Source organism: Tachysurus fulvidraco, chromosome 13 (assembly GCF_022655615.1).
Source record: "Tachysurus fulvidraco isolate hzauxx_2018 chromosome 13, HZAU_PFXX_2.0, whole genome shotgun sequence".
NCBI lineage: Eukaryota > Metazoa > Chordata > Actinopteri > Siluriformes > Bagridae > Tachysurus > Tachysurus fulvidraco.
This window is the reverse complement of record NC_062530.1, coordinates 28,642,557-28,666,523: the sequence shown is the minus strand read 5'-3', so window position 1 is coordinate 28,666,523 and position 23,967 is coordinate 28,642,557. Positions and strand designations below refer to the sequence as shown.

At 37.8% G+C, this 23,967-nt stretch overlaps 2 protein-coding genes and 1 long non-coding RNA gene across 3 annotated transcripts in view; all 3 read right to left on the bottom strand.

Annotated features, from left to right (window-relative positions):
* LOC113657299 overlaps positions 1-23,967 on the bottom strand; it is a 1,727,325-nt gene that overhangs the window by 346,336 nt on the left and 1,357,022 nt on the right. The gene's annotated exons all lie outside the window — the stretch shown is intronic.
* The window catches only part of LOC113638759 (protein NLRC3-like), a 266,503-nt gene that overhangs the window by 23,455 nt on the left and 219,081 nt on the right, over positions 1-23,967 (bottom strand). The gene's annotated exons all lie outside the window — the stretch shown is intronic.
* Positions 369-9,680, bottom strand: LOC125146176. The gene is made up of 3 exons (XR_007144658.1): positions 9,573-9,680; positions 967-1,041; positions 369-595 (listed from the first exon to the last, which is right to left on the bottom strand). It is a non-coding gene; the product is annotated as an uncharacterized LOC125146176 (long non-coding RNA).

Here is a 23,967-nt window from a genome sequence, read left to right as displayed (position 1 = left end):
ATTCACACAAAAGAAACAGGTAATTATCTAGAGAATTTGAGGAGATGATTCTCTACTGATCATAAACAGCACCACCATTGTCAGAAAACGGGGGTGTCTTCACAGATAAAAAGCAGACACAAATGCAGAGATAGATTTAAAAAAAAAAACACCAAAACGGACAAACACTGGGGAAAGGACTTCTGGGACTTTTTAATTTTTGTGCACTTTTGTCACATTTTAATGTTTTAGATCATCAAACAAATTTAAATACAGGTCAAAGATAACACACATAAACACAACATGCAGATTTTAAATGAAGGTTTTTATTATTAAAACAAAATCTAAACCTACATGGCCCTGTGTGAAAGTGTTTGCCCCTACTGTTAAAACATAACTGTGGTTTATCACACCTGTGTACAATTTCTCTAGCCACACCCAGGCCTGATTACTGCCACACCTGTTCAAAATCAAGAAATCACTTAAATAAGACCTGACTGACAAATTGAAGTAGACGGTAAAACACGCAAAAGCGGGTAGCATCAACTGTGCTGAGACTGGAGAGGATGGAAGCAGGTAGTATGGATGATGAAGATGATTCTTCAGTGACTGATACCTAGGAATGGTCACAGATTACGGACTTATCAAACAAAAGGAAGAATAGAGATTCTGAGTCAGATGACAACAATACTAGAGTAGGAATAAACAAAGTAAGGAAAACTGAGGTAGAATACAAAGTACTGGTTGCATTTTCTGTAACAGCCGAAAACATCAACAACCCAATGAAACTTACAAAAATAATCAAAAAATTCAATTGGAAATATTAACTCAGCAAGGTATCTGTCAAACAATCATGTCCTCCTTTTTTGTGTTGACAAAAAGCAGCAAGAGATGGCCTTGACGATCAAAGAGCTTGGAGGTAAAGCAGTCAAATGTTATATTTTCCCGGAGAACTTGATAATCTTAAAGGAGTGATTATGGGGGTACCTGTATCCTTATCTGATGAGGTTTTAAAGGCACAGATTGCGAACGAAATGGTGACAGAAGTGAAGCATCTGCTGTCTAGTAGAGAAGGTAAAAAAAAGAGAGAAATACCACTGTTGTGCTAACTTTTAATTGTAAAGTGGATATATATGTTATACGGTACGGCCATTTGTTAGACCAACGTTGAGATGTTTCAATTGCCAAAGATTGGGGCAAGTTGCTTCAGTCTGTAAGGGGAAAAAAGATGTTGCAAATGTGGTGGAGAACATGATTATGGAAAAAGTGGAGAGGGGGTGGGACCTAAATGTTGTAATTGTGGAGGGTCACACAGTGAAGCGTTTATAGGCTGTAAAGCCCAAAAGCAAGCAATGGAAGCAATAAAACTCAAAACAGTACAGAATGTATCATATGCTCAAGCAGTCAAGCAAGTACAAGCGATAAATGGAAACCTGAGGGAAAATATCATAACTCAGTCTAAAGACACCTGCAGTCACAAATGTATTGAGGATGGAAACTTGCTTGTGGTAAACAAAATTAATTTTGTAGCATTTATAGCTGAAGTCATTAATTGTTCCGCCCAAACAGACAAAAGAACTATCTGCAGCGGCTCGACATTTTGGTATTACTGAAGTGTCAGTGGAACAGATTCAAACGATACTTGAACAAACTGAAGAAACAGTAGGGAAGGATGATCCTTTGGTAGTCAGAGAAGTAAAAGTAAGATATGAAAATATTACAGTGGAATGCTAGAAGTTTGATTGTGAATGTGCAAGAACTTAAAAGATTTGTTTACCAGCTAGCGGTTTTACCAGACATTATATGCATTCAGGAGACCTGGCTTCATCCACAGTTAAACTTTAGTACTCCTGGCTACAAATTGGTTAGAAAGGATAGAATTGGAACAAATGGGGAGGATGTGGGATATTTGTTAAAGATGGGGTGACTTATAGAGAAATAATAATAGATGTCCTAGGGGAATGTGTTGTTGTAGAGGTGTGGGCTCAGGAAGGGGGACTGAAGGTGGTAAACTTTCATAATACTTGTAATCAGTTAACTTTAGATGATCTAAATATGATAAGAATCAAAGTTGGGGAAAATTTGATATGGTGTGGGGATTTTAATGCACATAATTCACTTTGGGGTAGTACTTGCACAGATAATAATTGTAGGGTAGTAGAAGAGTTTATGGAGGAATATGGTTTAGTGTGTTTAAATAACGGGAAGGGTACTAGATTCAATATAAGGGACTCTTTGATGTCATTTATTGATAACAATCGTCTCTGGAACTATAGCTTTAGAATGTAATTGGGAAGAAGTAGAGCAATCTAAACTGGGAAGTGATCACTTTCCAATTTTATGCAATGTGGGACTGGAAATTTATCAGCAAAATGAAACAATGCCAAATAGATGGAGATTTGATAAAGCAGATTGGGATAAATTATACAGGTTATGCATTGATAGAATGATGAATTATAGCTTAGATGATAATATAGATTTGTGTTCTGACCAATTAATTACAATTATTATAAACGCCGCTGAAGAATCCATTCCTAAATCAGAAGGTAAAGTAAGATTGAAAATTGATCCATGGTGGAATGATGAATGCACTAAAGCTGTTAAAGATACAAATAAGGCCTTTTAGAGAGCTTAGGAAAACCTTAATACCTATAACTTTAATTAGTTAACAGAAGAAACGGGCTCTCTAATAAAGCTAATTATTAGATAGTAGAGCAAGCTAAAAGGAAGTATTGGCAATCATTCTGCTCCACAATAGGAAGGGAAACCCAAATAGGAGAGGTATGGGGTGTCCTCAAAAAAATGGTTGGGGTTTATAGAACTCAGAGTATACCAGTACTAGTAGATGAAGGGAAAACAGCAGTGACCCAAGAAGATAAAGTGGAAATGTTTGCTTCCATCTTTCAAAAGGCACGCAGCTTAGATAACCTAGGAATAAATTATAAGAGACGGAGAGAAGAAATATTAAAGCAAAATCGAGATATTTTTAATAAAAAAGGGAATAGTACCCCTCCTTGAACCGCCACCTTATTGTGGTGGAGGGGTTTGCGTGCCTGATTGATCCTAGGAGCTATGTTGTCTGGGGCTTTTTGCCCCTGGTAAGGTCTCCCAAGGCAAACAGGTCGTGGGTGACAGGCCAGACAAAGAGCGGTTCAAAAAACCCTTATGAGTAAAGTTAAACCAAGGTCCGTGACGTCACCCTGTAAGGCGCAACCGGGGCCCCGCACTGGAGCCAGCAACTCCCACCTCCGGCAGAGCTTCAACCAGATCCCGAGGGAGGTTGGAGACATTGAGTCCGAGTGGACCATGTTCTCCGCCTCCATTGTTGACACGGCTGCTCAGAGCTGTGGCCGTAAGGTCTCTGGTGCCTGTCGTGGTGGCAATCCCCGAACCCGGTGGTGGACCCCGGAGGTAAGGGATGCCGTCAAGCTGAAGAAGGAGTCCTATCGAGCCTGTTTGGCTCGGGGGACTCCGGAGGCAGCTGATAGGTACCGAAGGGCCAAGCGAGCTTCAGCACAGGTGGTTACGGAGGTAAAAACTTGGGTCTGGGAGGAGTTCGGTGAGGCCATGGAGAAGGACTATCGGTTGGCCTCGAAGAAATTCTGGCAAACCGTCTGGTGCCTCAGGAGGGGGAAGCAGTGCCCTGCTCACACTGTTTGCAGTGGGAGTGGGAATCTGCTGACTTCGACTGGGGACATCCTCGGACGGTGGAAGGAATACTTCGAGGTTCTCCTCAACCCCACCGACATGTCTTCCACTGAGGAAGCAGAGGGTGGGGGCTCAGTTGTGGACTCATCGATTCCCCAAGCTGAGGTCACTGAGGTAGTTGAGAAACTCCTCAGTGGCAAGGCACCGGGGGTCGATGAGATCCGCCCTGAGTACCTCAAGTCTCTGGATGTTGTGGGGCTGTCTTGGTTGACATGCCTCTGCAACATCACGTGGAGGTTGGGGACAGTGCCTCTATACTGGCAGACTGGGGTGGTGGTCCCTCTGTTTAAGAAGGGGGACCGGAGGGTGTGTTCCAACTATAGGGGGATCACACTCCTCAGCCTCCTTGGAAAAGTCTATGCCAGGGTACTGGAGAGATGATAGTCGAACCTTGGATTCAGGAGGAACAATGCGGGTTTCGTCTCGGTCGTGGAACACTGGAACATCTCTATACCCTCGCCAGGTTGCTGGAGGGTTTATGGGAGTTTGCCCAACCAGTTCACATGTGTTTTGTGGATCTGGAGAAGGCTTTCGACTGTGTCCCTTGTGGTGACCTGTGGGGGGTGCTCTGGGAGTATGGGGTCCGGGGCCCTCTGTTAAGGGCTGTCCGGTCCCTATATGACCGGAGCAGGAGTTTGGTTCGCATTGCCGGCAGTAAGTCAGACTTGTTCCCGGTGCATGTTAGACTCCGGCAGGGCTGCCCTTTGTCACCGGTCCTGTTCATTACTTATATGGACAGGATTTCTAGGCGCAGTATGGGGCCGGAGGGAGTCCGGTTTGGGGACCACAGGATTTCGTTTTTGCTTTTTGCAGATGATGTTGTCCTGCTGGCTTCCTCAAACCAGGATCTTCAGCGTGCACTGGGACGGTTTGCAGCCGAGTGTGAAGCGGCAGGGATGAGAATCAGCACCTCCAAGTCCGAGGCCATGGTTCTCAGTCGGAAAAGGGTGGCTTGCCCCCTTCAGGTTGGTGGAGAGCTCCTGCCTCAAGTGGAGGAGTTTAAGTATCTTGGGGTCTCGTTCAGGAGTGAGGGAAGGATGGAGCGGGAGATCAACAGGCGGATTGGTGTATCTTCGGCAGTGATGCGGTCGATATACCGATCTGTTGTGGTGAAGAAAGAGCTGAGCCACAAGGCGAAGCTCTCCATTTACCGGTCGATCTACGTTCCTACCCTCACCTATGGTCATGAGCTTTGGGTCATGACTGAAAGGACGAGAGCCTGGATACAGGCGGCCGAAATGAGCTTCCTCCGCAGGGTGGCTGGGCACTCCCTTAGAGATAGGGTGAGGAGCTCGGTCACTCGGGAGGAGCTCAGAGTAGAGCCACTGCTCCTCCACATCGAGAGGAGTCAGCTGAGGTGGCTCGGGCATCTGTTTCGGATGCCTCCTGGACGCCTCCCTGGGGAGGTGTTCCGGGCATGTCCAACCGGGAGGAGGCCCCGGGGAAGACCTAGGACACGCTGGAGGTACTAAGTCTCTCGGCTGGCCTGGGAACGCCTCGGTATTCCCCCGGAAGAGCTGGAGGAAGTGTCTGGGGAGAGGGAAGTCTGGGCATCCCTGCTTAGACTGCTGCCCCCGTGACCCGGCCCCGGATAAGCGGTAGAAGATGGATGGATGGATGGATGGATGGATGGATGGATGGAATAGTACAACAGCTTTGGATGCTGCTTTTAATTTGTGGGAACTTAAAAGAGTCTTAATGAGGGTTTGAAGTACTGCTCCTGGGAAAGATAGAATCTGCTAGACTATGATTAAACAAATGGATGATGTAATACTTAAGGTAATATTAGATCTTTTTAACAAAATTTGGAGGGAAGGACAATTACCGCTATCATGTAAACAAGCAATTGTAATCCCGATTCACAAACCAGGGAAAGATGCTACAGTAGCAGGGAATTATAGGCCGATAGCTCTGACGTCTTACCTCTGTAAAGTAATGGAAAAATGATTGTTAATCGACTATATTATGAACTGGAAAGCAAAGGATTAATGGCTCCTTATCAGTATTGTTTTCGACCAGGTAGATCCACCCTAGATACACTAATTAGACTAGAACTGATGTCAAAAAGGCACTAGCAATGAAAGAGGTATTAGTGGCAGTATACTTTGACATCGAAAAAGCATAGGATATGATGTGGGGAGAAGGATTGCTGTTAAAGTTGCAAAGAATGGGAATTGAAGGAAGATTTTATAATTGGGTTTTTAGTTTCTTATTCGGACGATCAATACAAGTCAAGGTAGGAAATACAGTTTCTGAGATGGTGAAGGTAGAAAATGGAACATCAAAGGGAAGTGCCATTAGTCCTTTATTATTTAACATAATGATTAATGATGTATTTGAATGAATTCATCCAGGGTTTAAAACAGCTTTGTATGCAGATGATGGAGCAATGTGGAAGGGGGAAGAAACGTAAAATATATAGTGGAAAAAATTCAAGAAGCAATTGAGATTGTAGAGAATTGGTCATTGAAATGGGGATTTAGATTTTCTATATCCAAAACGTGTTGTAAGTTTTTTACTAAAAAGAGGATTGCAGAAAAATTAAACTTTATTTATATAAAACAGCCACTAGAAAGAGTATCAAATTTTAAATATTTAGGTTTATGGTTTGACTCCAAATTAACATGGAAAATTCATGTAAAATATATTGAAGTGAAATGAAGCAAAGTACTGAATTTAATGAGATGTACAGTATAGTAGGCCAGAAATGGGGAACTGATAAACAATCTATGATCAACATATATTGTACTCTCTTAAGATCCGTTTTGGATTATGGATGCATTATATATGGATCTACACCAGAAATTATGCTTAAACGGTTAGACTTAATTCAGGCACGAGCATTGGGATGTATTACAGGAGCAATTAAAACAACTCCAATCTGCAATAAAAGTGGAAACAGGAGAGTACCCATTAGAATTAAGACGCCAAAAATTAGCTGTTACTTACTGGATAAGTTTACAAGGGCATAAACATGAACAAAGTACTAAAGCAATTACTGAGGGGAGTTGGGAGACTATAAGCTTAACAGGAAATGGTTTTGCTTGGAAAGCAAAGGAGTGGGCTTCAGGAATGTCGCTTGATGACATATCTTTCTCATTAATGGCAACTATTTCCCCAATACTCCCGTGGTTTTTTAGCCAAACGGAAGTTGATTTACTAATTCATGAGAGTGTTAAAAAAAGGAAATATTGATATTAAGAACTATACAATTGAATATATTAGAGCAGTTTATTTTTGATTTCTCACAATATACACAGAAGGATCAAGAAACCCAGAGATACAGTAGGTCGTACTGGAAATGTTCCTGAATTTAAAATAGGAAAATATGGGAGATTAACTGATGGGACCTCAATATATACTGCTGAACTGGTGGCAATTCAGATGGCACGTAGTTGGGTGGGAGAGGTGATGCCAAACAAAGTTGTGATTTGTTCAGATTCTATGGCATCACTTATAAGCCTACTAACTTATCAAACAGCTAGATCTGATATTTATATATTTCTGATCATATTTTGTATAGATTAAGGCAAATCTGAACAATAATTAAAAGTATCATCAACTAAGCTTGTAATCAGAAATGGCAAATGAATTGGAATGAGTGTAAAATGGGAAGGCATTTATATAATATACATAAAACCGTAAGACAAAGTAATGTGACACTAAACTTAAGTAGAGAGGATCAGGTTATTTTATCAAGACTAAGGATGGGACATACTAAACTCAATTCTACACTTTATATCATAGGGAAACACGTTACGAGATTATGTGAATTATGCCAAGTAAAGGAAACAGTTGAACATGTGCTGGTTTTCTGCCCCAAGTATGATCTGGAAAGGAATAAGTTAATAAGAGAGCTACAGGGAATAGGCTGCAAAGTATTTACTATCGATAACCTATTAAACATAAAATTTGGAACTGGAAACATTGTAAGGTTAGTTTTAAAATTCATTAAGCATAGAGGTCTTAGAAATAAAATATAAACATCTTTTGACATACTTCTAGACTGAAGTCACTTCACACTCCAGCACAGGTGGTGGCGGTATGCACCATAAAGGTATGCGACCAGCCAATAAATCCAAAGAAGAAAAAAAAAGATCCTCAAAAGCTACAAATCATGCCAAGATCCAAAGAAATTATATATAAAGCACATATATAAAGTTATAAAGCAATTTCTAAAGCTTTGAAACTCCAGTGAACCACAGTGAGAGCTGTTATACACAAATGGCAAAAACACGGAACAGTAGTGAACCTTCCTAGGAGTGGCCAGCCGAATAAAATTACCCCAAGAGCAGCGATGACTCATCCAAGATGCCACAAAAGACCCCACAACAACATCCAAAGAACTGCAGGTCTCACTTGCCTCAGTTAAGGTCGGTGTTCATGACTCCACCATAAGACAGAGACTGGGCAAAAATGTCCTGCATGGCAGAGTTCCAAAATCAGAAAACATCTGATGATCCCCAAGACTTTTGGGAAAATACTCTGTGGACTGACGAGACAAAACTTTTTGGAAGTTTTGTGTCCCATTACATCTGGTGTAAAAGGAACACTGCATGTCAGAAAAAGAACCTCATAGCAACGGTAAAATATTGTGAGTTTAGTGTGATGGTCTGGGGCTGGTTTGCTGCTTCAGGACCTGGAAGACTTTCTGTGATAAATGGAACCATGAATTCTGCGGTCTACCAAAATATCCTGAAGGAAAATGTGAGGCCATCTGTTTGTGACCTCAAGCTGAAGTGAACTTGGGTTCTGCTGCAGGACAATGATCCAAAACACACCAGCAAGTCCACCTCTAAGTGGCTGAAGAAAAAAAATGAAGACTTTGGAGTGGCCGAGCCAAAGTCCTGACCAGAATCCTATTGAGATGCTGTAGCAGGACCTTAACCATGGTTCATGCTCGAAACCCCTCCAATGTGGCTGAATTACAACAATACTACAAAGATGAGAGGACCAAGAATCCTCCACAGCGCTGTAACTGACTCATTGCAAGTTATCACAAACGCTTGATTGCAGTTGTTGCTGCAAAGGGCGGACCGACCAGTTATTAGTTTTAGGGGCAAATACTTTTTCACACAGGGCCATGTACAACTGCAGGTTGTTTACTTGTTATATTTGACAAATATTTAAATTTCTATGATGATCTGAAACATTAAAATCATGAAGGGGGCAAACACTTTTTTACACCTGTGTACTCTCTGTGTGTGTGTGTAATATATATATATATATATATATTTTAGATGATGCTCTTGCATCCTACCTCTAAGCATACCTGGAGATGTTTAAAGGTAAAGCTTTGGCATGTGTTTGGTCTATGAGGCTGGATAAGTGTTCTGTTTCTACAGTCCTACAGTTCTCCCAAATCCTGTGGTAGCAGGTCATTTTATATACGGATTAGCAGGTGTATATTCTGTTACAATAAGATTTGGGACTGGCTGGGTCCCAACCTGGAAAGGAGTGCATAGTTTACCTGGTCCTCTGTACAAATTTGTTTTTTGTGACGGTATAGAGGAGCTTGCCTGGGAGTCAAGAAGGACAACATTTCACACAGCACAGAAATTACTGCTGGATAGAATAGTCAGAATTCACCTTGGTGTCACAGCCCCCTGCTTTGCTGCTCCATCTATGCCAGTATATTTTCATTTATTTCCGGTCACCATCAACAAGAAAAATGGCTTTTGTTCAATGTCCAAACTGGCCATTAAGCACATCTAGTCTTAAAATCACAACTCCCTTACAGGACAAAATATTAAACGCAAAACTACAAAACTGAACCTTTTCACATATTGCTACAATTAGATTAGCAATTCTTTTATAATAGTTTGTTTATAAAGATGTCTGAGGATAAAATTATTATGAGCAAATAGGAAGACCAATAACAATACCTTTCTTGAGAGCCTGTTTCATCTTCAAAGTTGACTGAGAGTAGCTTAGACTGGTCACTCTTAAAGGAGACTTGGCTGGATAAAGGAGAATTTAGTCTTTCCTCAGTTTTAAAGATTAGAAAAACGTATGATTTTGCAATTGTATGTAATAAACCATAATTATTCACAAAAACAATGAATGATTGTTGGCATCAGGAAGAGCTGTAATGATCATTCTCATTATGGTGATTACAGTAGTAGACAACATTTAATAAAGAACATTATTATTATTATTATTATTATTATTATTATTATTATTATTATTATTATTATTATTATAATTATTATTATTATTATGTTTCTTTTGTTTATTTTTATTTTGTCTGTTGCATTTTTGCTACATTGTATTGTTATTTTCTGTTAAGAGGTTTAGAGAACTAACCAAGAGTGCATACTGTGTTACCAACCTAACCTGTGAAACCTGTATCAAACTGAATATGAGATGGAACAGGTTTGGATATTACCCTATAACTGAATTACACAGGTTGTCCAAAGGCAAAAGTCACAAGGCAAGGCAAGTCCCAGTACTAAGTTGTTCCTTTTATAAAACTACATAAATTATCCTGCACTTCCCTTACACTCAGGAAAATGTCACATGGTGAGCTATGCCATGGTGATGACCCTGTAATTTTAACTGGTTATATATTATTGTTTATATCATGAATTTATGGTCCATTGTTATATCTGCTGTCTGTTTATTGACTTTTTTACATTAGACTCTAACTGGATGTGAATGGCTTAAACCTGTCACCATGTGTTCACTCAGTTCACCAGCAGTAAGGGTGTAGCTGCCATTTATTTTGGGGGTGGGTTCTTTTTTCTCTATTTTGTACAATTGGAGTTTGGTAAGTTATATTCTGTATATTTTGCTGCTTTTCTTTCTGGGAACTAAGCTAAAAAAAAATTAGACACTTTATTATTTTTGCCTTGGCCTGCCCTGAAGTCATGCCATTGTACAGTTTTGTATATATACATGTATACATTGCTTGTTTTACAATGTACCAAGACTTTTAGTGGTAACCATTTTGTGTGTCTGTCATTTCTGGTTATATTATAAAGGTCTCAATAGACCAAAAGGTATAAAGGTATGAGCAATAAACCAATGTCCAAAAAGTTGGTTAATTGTAGGATCATTTACAAACCACATTTGAATAAGGTTAAAACTTCCAGTGTGATAAACTGTCTGAAGATTAGATGATGTTGTACAAGAGGAAAATAAATAAATACCTTTCCTGAGAGGATGTTCCACCCTTACATTGCTTGAGGAGTGGTTTTGATTGTTCATCCTTAAAGCTTGGGATATCAGAGGATACAGGAGATTCTGGCCTTTTCTCTGTTCCACTAACAAGTTGAGAGAAATATCACATAAACAGGACAGTACGCACAATGTTGTGTGTATTTATTGTATTTTACTGTACCTTGCATTCCCCTCTCACAAACATTGTCCTTTATATATATGCATTTTTAACATAGTAGTTTTGGAAGGCTTTTGTTTTAGGTGTCAGTTTTAAATATGTGTGAGAGGAATTGGTGGTTTACTATTCTGCTTATACTGTAACGGTAACTGACTGTAAGTTAAGTAGTAAATAGATCTAGTTGACTTACCTTTCATTATTAAATTGTCCCTCTGGTAGACTCATTTCAGTAGTTGGGATTTCCTGACACTCCCCTGACATTCTCTCAGAAAGTCAAACATCTACTTCAGTCTTAATCCTGTTAGGAATTCATTAGGAGAGGATAAAATGACTGAACTCATCAAACCTCATAAATGTTGTATATTAAACCAGTTTTATCACAGTCTCAAAATTGCCCCAATTCACTTCGGAGCTACAAATGTCATGTTTGTTTTGTCTAAACATGAACTGATGTTTACTGATTAACAAAAATGAATCCAGTTAAATATAATCACATGAGTCTTGGTTTCAGTTTGCAGATCAGGACTCACCTCACACTTTGATAATGATAAATTGGTGTATAGATTGGTGGATATAAGGCAAATTATCTGTGTGCATTTGTAGCTCACATTAGATTTACCCATTGTGGGGTTTTTTTATTGTTTAAACGCAAGCTGTAAGTGATACAGATTTGTCTTTCAGTAAATGCTTTTAAAATGAAAGGCACAGCTATTTCCAATTAAAGTGACACTACTGCTTAGTACACAGACATTTTAGCTTAATGAGGCTCAGGCTTCATTTTATTATATTTTAATAAATTGTTACTCATGTAAAATTAATGAATATTATTTTGAAACATTTTAATGTGTACATAAGCAGAACAAGAATATACCAGAGCAAACGGTTTCAATGACAGTTATGTAAAATCTAAATAAGTTTTTTTTTTAATCTTAATTATAATCATGGAGTGAAATTACACAAGAAGAATATGTGAGAATATGAGAATATTAGCATTATATTTACAGATGTGTGTATATTGGTTTTCTTACCTTTTGGCTTTAAAATTATTTGACAAAAAAACAAGACGTGTTAAAGCTTAGAAGAGATTTTTAGCCTCGATCTCACGAACGTGTGCTCAGGACCCATCAGACTGCATTTGCTTCCTCTTCCTGTGCAGCACCTGCTGGAGGGTTTACAAGAAACCAGTTATTGATTTCTGAAATATAAGAAGAAGTTTTTTGTTTCCTTGTAGCGCAAGACCTCAGATTGCATGCATTACAAATGATAGCATCAGCACTAACCATCAAATGCATTTCTGACCAATTCAATATTTTTGTCGAAAAAAGGGTTTAAAGATTTTTTGTCAGATGTTTTAAATGTTTCACAAAAAATAATTTAAAAAAATCAATCAAAAAATCCTAATCATGTATGTGCGTATTAAAGTGAAAGATTAAAAAAACTAAACATCTGGACAAAGAAATAAAACATCAGTTTTCTCACCTGATGATGTATAACATTCACTCTGTGCGCTGTTGTCTGTAGAATGTAAATAAATTCCGTTGTCGCATTAAGGGCGAGTCCGTTATTCTGCTGCAGTTTACTTTCACTTTCTCTTTTAACCCTTTAGTGTTCACAACATGAATGGGAAATAGACTGAAATGTTGTTGTTCCTATTATGTTAAAACATTATATTATCATATAAACTATATTATTAAATGAGATCATACAGAGATCAACAAACAAAAGGTTATAAAGAATAATATAAAGATTAATATAATACAAAATACAAGATTAATATTAGATATGTGTAAATGTGTATGTATTTATCCCCAATAAGCAAGTCTGAGGTGACTCAGGTGAATGTGGGGAGGAAAAACTCCCTTAGATAGTAAAGGAAGAAACCTTGAGAGGAACCAGACTCAAAGGGGAACCTCATCCTCATCTGGGTGACACTGGGGGTGTGATTATATAACCTCATCCTCATCTGGGTGACACTGGGGGTGTGATTATATAACCTCTGGGGGTGTGACATCTGGGTGTCACTGGGGGTGTGATTATATAACCTCATCCTCATCTGGGTGACACTGGGGGTGTGATTATATATATACTGTCTGATAAATGTTGTAGTGATGAGGAGGTTGTTGTCCTAAAAGACCACATGGAGTTCACATCTCCTCTTTAGTGTAACAGAGTCTAACTGGAGCTGGTAGATCTCTAGATGCCTCAGGATCGTCACAGAGTCGCCTTCATCTCAGTGCAGGCCCATGATTTTCATGACACGGAAGACAATCGGAGCTGGTACAAATTTCCGGATGCCTCGGGATGGGTAGAAAGAGAGAAGCAGTGGAGAGGGATTAATGTAGCTGCTGTTCATAATATTAGCAAGTACTAGATGATAATGTGCATTTGGTTTGATGTATTAGTTTACAATTTTATGGGATGTATTATGTGTACGCCTGACTAGAAGAGATGAGTTTTTAATCTACATTTAAACAGGTGTAGCCGGTCCCTGCTAGGTCCCAACTAGCAGATATATAGATAATCCTGAAACTGAAAATATCAGAAATATTCCTGAGAAATCAGCGACGCAGCCAACGGTTGCTCATTCTCCAGTAACACGGATTATATTTATTTTCAATTTCATTTTAACTTTGCATCTGCAATCATGAATCATTTTCTGTTATTTTTGTCTGCTTTGTATTGAAGCACAGGTTATATCCACATTTGGATAACAATTGCCTTATATTCTTCAAAAGGTCTACTTTCACATAAATGCATCCCCACACATTTTACAAACATTAACTCAAACATTTGTATGAACCAAAAACAAACATTTTCTCTTTAAATCCCATTTTTGGTCTAACATCAATCATGTTTACCCTTTTTCCTTTAAACACTTTACATCTTTGTCCTTTTATCCAAAAGAGTATTTTTGTAATAACTCCATTTTGTAAGTGTTCACTTTATACAACAGAATAAATTCCATTTGCAGTTAAACTGTATTACATTTACTGTATAAGAACCCAAACTTCAATAATACACATATGTCTCATAACTTGGCGCCCAGTTCTATGATCTGAACCTGTATCATTATAACTAACGTGTTAATAATAAACAACGCCGCAGCCATAACTGGTGTTATGTTGTACATTCAAATGAACCTTTTACACTTTTAACATTGCACTACACGCATAGCTGTTTTCCACACACACTGAAATAACCCACAAGTGCTTCGGAGCCAAAATTAACAAATAAAATAAACATTGGCTGCCATTTTCGTCACTGCGTACCGTTAAATTTCAACTGTCTACATGCGTGACATACTTTTACTTACAGAATACACATCACTGGAGATTCATATTAGCTGATAAACATCTGTAGTCACATAAAAGGTGTGTAACTAACCTGAAAATATCAGAAATATTCCTGAGAAATCAGCGACGCAGGACAACTGTTGCTCATTCTCCAGTAACACGGATTATGATCTGCACCGCTAATTGTCGCCACCCTGTGTCCACTTGATGAAGTACATCATAGTGTTTTTTTTCGTGATCTCTCATTAGTATTCTATTAAATAAATAATAAAATCAAATACCATTGCAATAGAAGGAAAGGAAACAAAAATAATAAATTCAACAAAACTTATTTTGTGAGTGTCACACTGGGAAAGTGTGTCTGGGCCCCAAACACTATCAGGAAGACTATTCCAAAGTTTGGGAGCTAAATAAGAAAACTCTCTACCACCTTTAGTAGACTTAGATATTCTGGGAACTACCAGAAGTTCTGAGTTTTGTGATCTCTGAGAGCGTGAAGGATTGTAACGTGTTTCGGAGATCATTTTCCAGGACTTTTCCAGGACATTTCAAATTTAGAAAAAAAAAAAGACAAGGATCACCGATTCACAGCCTGAAGTAATATGTTGTTCTCTCCAGAAGTCTTAAAAACAACATACACTTTATGGCTATTACTTAACTATGAAATTAGAAAAACACCAGATACACACACAGGGCTTCTGAAGTTAAACTCTTCACTTTATTATAATGAACACATTATGGGTGCTTTCACACCTGCCTTGTTTAGTTCGGTTGAATCGTACCAGAGTTCCATTGCTCATTTGGTGCGGTTCGTTTCGGCAGGTGTAAATGCAGCAATCGAACTCTGGTGCGCACCAAACAAGCGTACCGAGACCTCCTTGAAGAGGTGGTCTCGGTACGCTTTCAAACAAACTCTGGTACGGTTCGTTTGTGGTGAGAACACGATCCGAGATCAAATAGACCTACAGATGTGGCTTTTAAGAAAGCACGTCTTCTCCCGCGGCATTCACCAATTAGTGCCGCAGTATGCCGCGGCATTCTGCAAGTCTGTTGGGGGGGCTATCTTAGCAATCACCTTAATGTGTTCCGCTTCACAGAATATCCACCAGGTGGCACATAAGAACCCTGTTTCTCTTAACCCTCTGGAGTCTGAGATTGTTTTGGGTCCCTTGAGAGATTTTGACATGCTCTTACATTTGGTTCTTTTTAGTTGCTTTCAAATATATTATTGACAAAAGACTTATTACAATGTATTCAGCATAAACTGGGCTACCATAATATGTGTAATACCATAAGCTGTGGATTACACAATGAGCTGTGGATCACTGAGCCAGGATCTGAGTGAGAAGACCGTACAGTACTACAAGAAAGAATGTGTTTCCTTTGTGGATTATTTAAAACACACATTAGCAAGGACAGCGTTAAAAGGGAATTGTGTAACAATAAAACAATACATTACAGTATGTACAGTATAAAAAAAAGGAGTGCAACAAAAACAATAAAACCTACATAGTTTATATAGTGAGCATACACAGATGAAAGTAGGCCCTTTACAGATTTAAATGATGTATTACGTTGACATGTTTGACCAAATATGACAGAGCAGTTAAGCTCTTTTTGCTGGCATCTGAAAAAAAAGCACGTTTGGGCGCCGGTGGCAAATCAGACTCCAGCGGGTTAAACACTCAAAGGATTTTTAAGATTGTATAATATGTTTATATTATTAATTTATATTTAAAAATTTTACTCAAATAATAGCAATATAAAATATAAAGGAAATCACAGTTCAAGTTAGGCATAACATAATTGACATTAAGAGATTTTATTAAGTTAATCAATTTAGAGATTTTTTATTGAAATATCTCTAAAATCATTTATTTGCATTGCGTTCTGTATTGCATTCGTTTTGTACATTTACAGATGCACAAATACTGGCTAATTTTAATTTCATTAACACACTGCTGTGTTAAAAGCGGGAAAGTTATTATATTTATTATTTCTAATAATTTATTATAATGTATAATACATTAAAAATGGTCAAAATGGTTTCAAAACAATCTCCTGGCTTTGAAATATACCAGCCTGTAATTGTGCATTAACTTTTGTGCCTCTAGAGTGAAAATAATTCAAAATTTCTTTATTTTTTACTAGAAAATGAGGCATTTTGCATATTAATGAGGTTTATTATACCAAATATTACAAAATTGTATGCGTGTGCATTTATGCCGCACGAAATGTGGCCAAGTCAAATTTACTCGGGAGGACTTGAGGAGGAAAGTATTTATTTTATGAACACATAGTTCAATGAAAATAGACTAAATGAATTTGCAAAGTTCATAATTTGGAACAATTCTGGTAAATTTCAGGCAAATTAAATATGTGGAAGGAAACCCAAGTTATGACACCTTCCTTTTTTTTAACACTAGATTTACAGGTCTCACAGGTGATTGGGGTGTTTGCATAACAAAAGCAGGGCTGAAGAACTGTGAAAATCTCAACAGGGGGAATCACACCTCGGGACACGCACAAGAAAATAAATCTAGTGTCAAGACAATGATGTGTTCTGTATTGATCGATGTTCTGTAAATTTGTACTTAACAAGCCTAAACCATGTTATTCAATTTGTTATTGAATGATTTATTGGTGCAAAGATGATTTCTTTGCATGTGTCTATTTAACTCGATCAATTACATTTTTAAATACAAGTATTTTCATAAAATTAGCTTTAACATTTTTTTCTGAATGATTCACAAACTACAATGTTATAAAACATTTTTATTGACCCAACCGTTTACTATTCAAAAAAATATTCACAGCATTTTAAACAAGTAGAAAACTTAATTGCTTCTTTTTGAGAGGCTCGTTAATCCTGTCTCTTACAAGCTTCCAGTCACACAAGGAGGTGTGGAATTTCCTAGCAACAGCATCGGAAATGGCTTGACGTACATTCAAGGGCAGAGTGTTTTTTCCCTTTGAACCATCATAGTTCACAGAACCGACCCAGTCATGAGAAATGTTAAGGGAAATTAACCTTTTAAATAAACCAGCAGCAAAACGATCTGCTCTGGGTGTACCGTCTGATCCTGCTGAATCCACAAAGTTTTTTCCCCGACCTCCAGGGACACGTGATTTAAAGGCACATCTTGAAGAACTACACCCGTGAGAGACCTTTGAACAGAATTATGCGAGTGAAAATTTTAATCGTTTGTTTGAATCGGTGTTTCAGGCAGCCTCAAACAAAATGATGACATTGAGGGACATTGCTGTGATGTGTTGGACGATTCTTGAACAGGTGAATAGAGCATCGGCAGTTGGTGGTATACGTAAGCGGAGTCCTCCGTTATGTCTGCTGGACGAGTGCGGTCAATACACGGTGTGGAAACGGTCGATGGGAAACCGAAACTGTCAATATCCAAATGTCCATTGGTGAAACTAAATTCCCCATGACCAGACTGATAGATTTGGGTCGCCTGTTGACATTCGGTCCGAGGTACCTCCGTAGTTGGAAGATCAACTGGACTGTCTGTATCCATAGATTTATCAGCGGTTGGACTGTCTGTAGCCGTAGATTTATCTGTGGTCGGCGGATGAGACCTCTCATTCGAACCTGCCTCCAACAAACCAACTTTTGCCTCCAAATCCACAACCCTTCATGTCAAGGCTGAAAGCTGTTGTTCAGAGATGTTGACAGCAGGGCTTCCGCGTTGGATCAGTGCAGCCTGTAAACCAGCAAAAATCAATAGCTTAATCAAATGCAGATGTGGGCTATACAGTACCATTACTCGTTACAGTAACAATAAAAAAAATGCATACCGATTTCTTTATGTAGCACTCCTATCCCACCCTTTATGATAAGAGCACTCTGGGTTCGTGAACTAGATTCAAAAACAACTCAGGCAAGTCACAAATCACAGTATATATTTAGGGATTTAAACAGAAAATTAGCAATGCAACATGACCATACTTAGTCATTTGTGAATAAAGCACATGACAAAAAAATGAATAAAGCAATAATTATCACTTTATTCTTTAACAAACTAATTAGAATCAGTAATGGGTCTACTAACTTGAACTTTACTAATACCTCTCACTCAAACAGGTTATGGTCATGACCAACTTAGTAAAACATAGAGAAAAGAAAAAAACGTGGCAGACGATAGACTACCTCGCCCCTTCTTTCAATCAATAGAACGGGAAAAAAACTTAGTCACTTTGCAGTCTCGAATACAGGGTAAAAAAAAAGAATAAAATTATAATGCACTTAGGTTGCACGGAAATAGCCTTTGTGATCCACGAACGAACGTATTTTCCCTCAGTGGCAAAAGAAAGTTCGGGAACAACACCTATAATCCGCGGCAAACTTTGGCAATATGCTCCAGACAAAAAACAGAAAAAATAGCTCCACGAAAGTCACTATTTATTTTAAAGTGTCTATGAAACACTGTATCCTGCCACACTGACAGTATTAAATGGTGTAAAGAAACAAACAAACAAAAAAAACCTCGGAAGATACTTTTAACGAGCGACACCACCGCGTGTCTCTACAATACAAAAAAACAACATGTCCGACTCGCTCTTTCGTCGTCAATCCCCTCACGACAAAGACCCGCCCCCTCCAATCACATGTATCAAAATTAACAGACCCGGCCCTAAACCAATGGGCTTAAGACATCAATTAAATATGCTTGAGCAAAGGGTGCAACTTAAAGGGCCATAACAATACATTCATCCATCAAAAATATATATATTATATATATCACCTACAAACAATGTTGTTATAAAACATAATATCCAAGCAGGCTACATTTACAAGTTGGGTTTTTTTTTTAATGAAGATTGGCAAGGTTCATTCTCCTTTTCAGACTTCTGTGGAGAAATGTACGGTATGGTTAAGACACAAGTACAGTACAACACAAACCGAAAGTACAATACAGCAAGTCTAAATTGGTTAATATTAGGACGCACAAATACAAAAACTTCTTACCTTTCGTTTATTGGTAGCTTTCATTGCAGCAGCCTTGGGGTAAAATATCTTCGCCTCCATGTTTGTTGAAACAATGGCGAATAACTACAGTGAGTGAATAACTACAGTGAGCGGTTTCTCTTATTTTATAGTTTAGGACCACTCCTCCAACAAAATAGTGTGAATGTACTTCATTTAGAAAACATAACATTAAAGAGACCATAACTTGGTTATGACCTGAATATTATATTATACTACTAACTTGATGAGTTGTTAATGGGCCATCAAACGAATTTGTCCATTCTCACTTATTCCATGCACCTGTGAAAAAACAATATTGGGTGTTCTGTCTATCAAGGCTAAATGTTCTGAAGCAGCTAAAATAAAGACTGAAGATTTGAATTAATGTTTTTCGTTAAAATGTATTCAATATAATTGTGTTTTTGATTTTGAGGCAAATATTTAATTAAATTTAAAAAAAATGTTTGGAATAAAATCTACCCATTGCACTTAAATAAATCTTAAGCATTATATTTATCTAATCCGAAATGGAGAGAATATTCAGTGAATTCAAATTAATGTAATCGGGAAAATATTAATTGAAAAGCACTTCCTGTCGAAATGCGCCTTTAAAAAATATATATATAGAAGGCGTGCACTCCGTCCAGGGTGTATCCTGCCTTGATGCCCGATGACGCCTGAGATAGGCACAGGCTCCCCGTGACCCGAGAAGTTCGGATAAAAGCGGTAGGAAATGAGTGAGTGAGTGAGGCCTACAAGACATGTGAAGAGAGTACACTGTAAAAAAACGATTCGTTGGCTGAATAACCATTACTTATGTATATATATTAAAATAAATAAACTAAACACAAATAACAAATTTTAACTTTCCAACCTCTACTTAGCATATATAGTGTCTGTAACATAAATATATAAGTTACAAGGTGAACCTAAGTGTATGCCTAAATATAATGAAAAAAAACATGTCACGTCAACTAGTATTAAAATTGCATCAAAATTAAGTAATAACATAATATTTTAAGTATATGACTGAGCCACGTGATATGCAAATCTGGAAAAAACTGGATCCATCTGGTGATGCACATGTGAAGACAGTGGAAAGGGGTAAGCTTAACTTTCTATAAACTAAGCAAAATATCTGATTTTGAGTTTTTGACATTAAATACTTAAATACTTATGAAAGTATAGTTTGTACAAGTAAGTTATTGTATGAAAGGAGGAACGAGTGTGCACGCGACTGTGTGACTGCTAAAAGCATCGAATGAATGTTCTAGTGGTTAATTTGTTTATTTCAGAGGAATATGACCATGCATCGTGTTGGCACGTTTGCATTAAGATAATTCGGACGAAGCTGTTCCCACCCTGGTCCATGTAATATTAGGTCTTTTTAGCATATACACAATCTTTTACTGAAAAGGTCTATATTACTAAGACACTGCAATGTCTTGCCTTTTCATACTAAATATAAAACTGTTTTTTTCTCCTTCTAGTTCAGAGCAAGAAAGTGTTGCAAAGGGGGCAGCATGAAGGAAGTGTCCTGTTGGAAGTGAACTTTCATTTGTCAATGTGACACATTTGTTGTACATTCATGATGTGTGGTTTTAGGCTTCACCATAGTATTGCAGCCTGTTTCAAAAAAAAAAGTGAAATGCTTTATTTTGTGTGATTTGCATGTGTAATTTATTTTAGTGAAGTGACATATGGTGACCCATACTAGGAATTTGTGCTCTGTGTTTAACCCATCCAAGCAGCAGTGCAGTATGCAGACCAATAGCTGATAATCTACAATAAGTTAAAATTTTACATTAGTTCAACTCAATTAATTGTCTTTTTTTTTTTAACATAAATGAGCTCAAATTTTAAGTTAACTTAACTTGCAATTACTTAGTAGATTCTATCATGTTACATATATTTTTAAATAATGTTGTGTGTACCCAAAAATTTAAGTACATATAAAAACGGTTTTCTTGTTAATTTTAAGTAATTTTTTTCCAAATTGGGTTTACTTAACTTACTTAGGGGGCACGGTGGCTTAGTGGTTAGCACGTTCGCCTCACACCTCCAGGGTTGTGGGTTCGATTCCCGCCTCCGCCTTGTGTGTGGAGTTTGCATGTTCTCCCCGTGCCTCGGGGGTTACCTCCGGGTACTCCGGTTTCCTCCCCCGGTCCAAAGACATGCATGGTAGGTTGATTGGCATCTCTGGAAAATTGTCCATAGTGTGTGAGTGTGTGAGTGAATGAGAGAGTGTGTGTGTGTGCCCTTCGATGGGTTGGCACTCCGTCCAGGGTGTATCCTGCCTTGATGCCCGATGATGCCTGAGATAGGCACAGGCTCCCCGTGACCCGAGAAGTTCGGATAAGCGGTAGGAAATGAGTGAGTGATGAGAGGGAAAGTGTGATGCAAAAATGGTGCATACATATTTTAAGTATATCCAACACATCATTTTTACCAGTGTAGGCTAAAATAGATTTATATAGAATAGATTTAAAATGGATTTATTAACTACGAAAACAATAATAAATGTATTTTCTAGTAATATGATATACAGTACTTCAGGCTGTGAATCTGTGATCCTTGTCTTTTTTTTCCTAAATTTGAAATGTCCTGGAAAAGTCCTGGAAAATGATCTCTGAAAAAGAGTGGGAACCCTGTTCATGCAGTTTAGTCTTCATACTGTTGATGTTACTAAGGTTTCATAAAACTTGAATTTGAAATGTGTGTCTTATATGAATGATGCAATTTTTGATGTAAATGTACTTTTGACACTAGAGGGAAATTCATATAGATTTGATGCCTGAGAAGAAACATAAGAGCTGTTGTACAACACAAGTACACAACACATAATTGTGTAAAAACACAATTTTTATATTGCATTATACTGTAGGTATGCTGAAATATGACTTCATTGTATTTTGTAGCAGTCCATTTATTCACCTAATGGTAATTGAGAGAAATGATTTGGCCTTATTTTTAGGTTTTTGTAGAGAGTTGGAAACATAGTGCAGAGATCCTTTCCACGGAATGGTACAGATCAACATGTTCCAGACATTTGCCAGAGATTCATAGATTCCCAGTCCAGGTGTCTGGGTGGCGAGCCAACCGTGTTTGTGATTCTGACTTAATACTGGTCTCTAGGATCATCTTCTTCATCTCCTTGTTGGTAGGACGAACCCTAACACAAACTACAAAAAAGGGCCCCAACGATAGAAACTGAACTCTTGTCAACAAGAGCAAGAAAGTGGAACCAAGAAAGAACTGAGCTCAAAGAAACGGAAAAAACGGGTTTTGTTTACGTGCGCACTTTATTTTAGTTTGTTATTTTTCATAAATGTGTTCCTTTTATATGTATGTACATCCCTGTGAATTTAATACAGGTTATGCAAACTGTCATTCTGGTGTGGTATTCCTTTTATTGGCATTCAATTCTCAGGCTCTTAACAATTTAACAATCTGGTCCAAATTCTAAGACTATGTTAGACTACTAAATGAATGTACATTATTACTACTACGCTGTAATAAGGGTTACAAACCGGAGACCTGAACAGAGCAGCAGAAGGACAACAACAAAATAACTGTTAAAATTGTGTTAATATATTTCACCTTTAATAATACAGTGAAATGAGAGACTGAATGTTTACTACTTTATTCAGGTATATTACACTTCTCATTCATCAAATTCAGTTCAATTCAAAACCACATCAGTTCAGTTTGGACCTTCATCTGCTTACAAAAATGGATCTACACACTGAACACATTTAAATCTTTTCATACACATGTACACAAACTCAGAGCTCTCAATAGGATACATAATGTGTGGTATTGAAGCTCTTGGTCCAGCAGTACATACTCACAGGAAGTACAGGAAGTTGAATCCTGAATTCTCTGGAGGACTTCCTGTACAGCTGAAATATCTCTCACACAATTGGAAAAAATATATCATTTGGTTTGGAGCAAATATATAAAATAACAATATAATTGGTGCTGATTTGAGTCACTAGAATATTTAACTTCAGGCAGTAAAAAAGTCTAATCCAGTTGTACATCTGTTCAAAATAAACAAACTGCATTAGATGTTATCAGACACTTGTAGAGAAGGCAGGCAGCATGTTGGTGAAGCATGTTGGAGTACGAGTGAGACTGTAAGTGTGAGACTAAACCTTATTCCCTCATGGAACAGTAACTTATCACCTGTAATACTAATAAATAGGACAGGACAGAGGTCAAGAAAACTTACATGATACATAAACTGCACTTTAGTTAAGTTTTCATTTATTAAGCAAATATTACCAGAGTTACTTTATTAACTAAAACTGAAGTCATTTAAGGTGAAGTTTTTGTTTTGTTTTTAAAAACATTTCTCAGTAAATTTATAATAAGGTCTAAAAACCTCCATTTTGATAATGTACGTTTTTATTTGTTTTTCATGATCTTTAAAATGTTTTGTAGGATTGTTCTTGATATTTTAAACAGTAGATTTAAAAACTTAATGTTTTAACACTCTCATCATTCAGACTGCAGCACAGTAGGTCAAAACATTTTACAGCACAAAGACATTTTAAGAAAGAAATTCTGGTCCAGAAATCACTGCTCTTTTTGTGTTCACTTTCTATTGGAACCAGTTTGCTCCTTTCCATCAGCTTGGTGTCTGTCAGTAGTGTCTATGG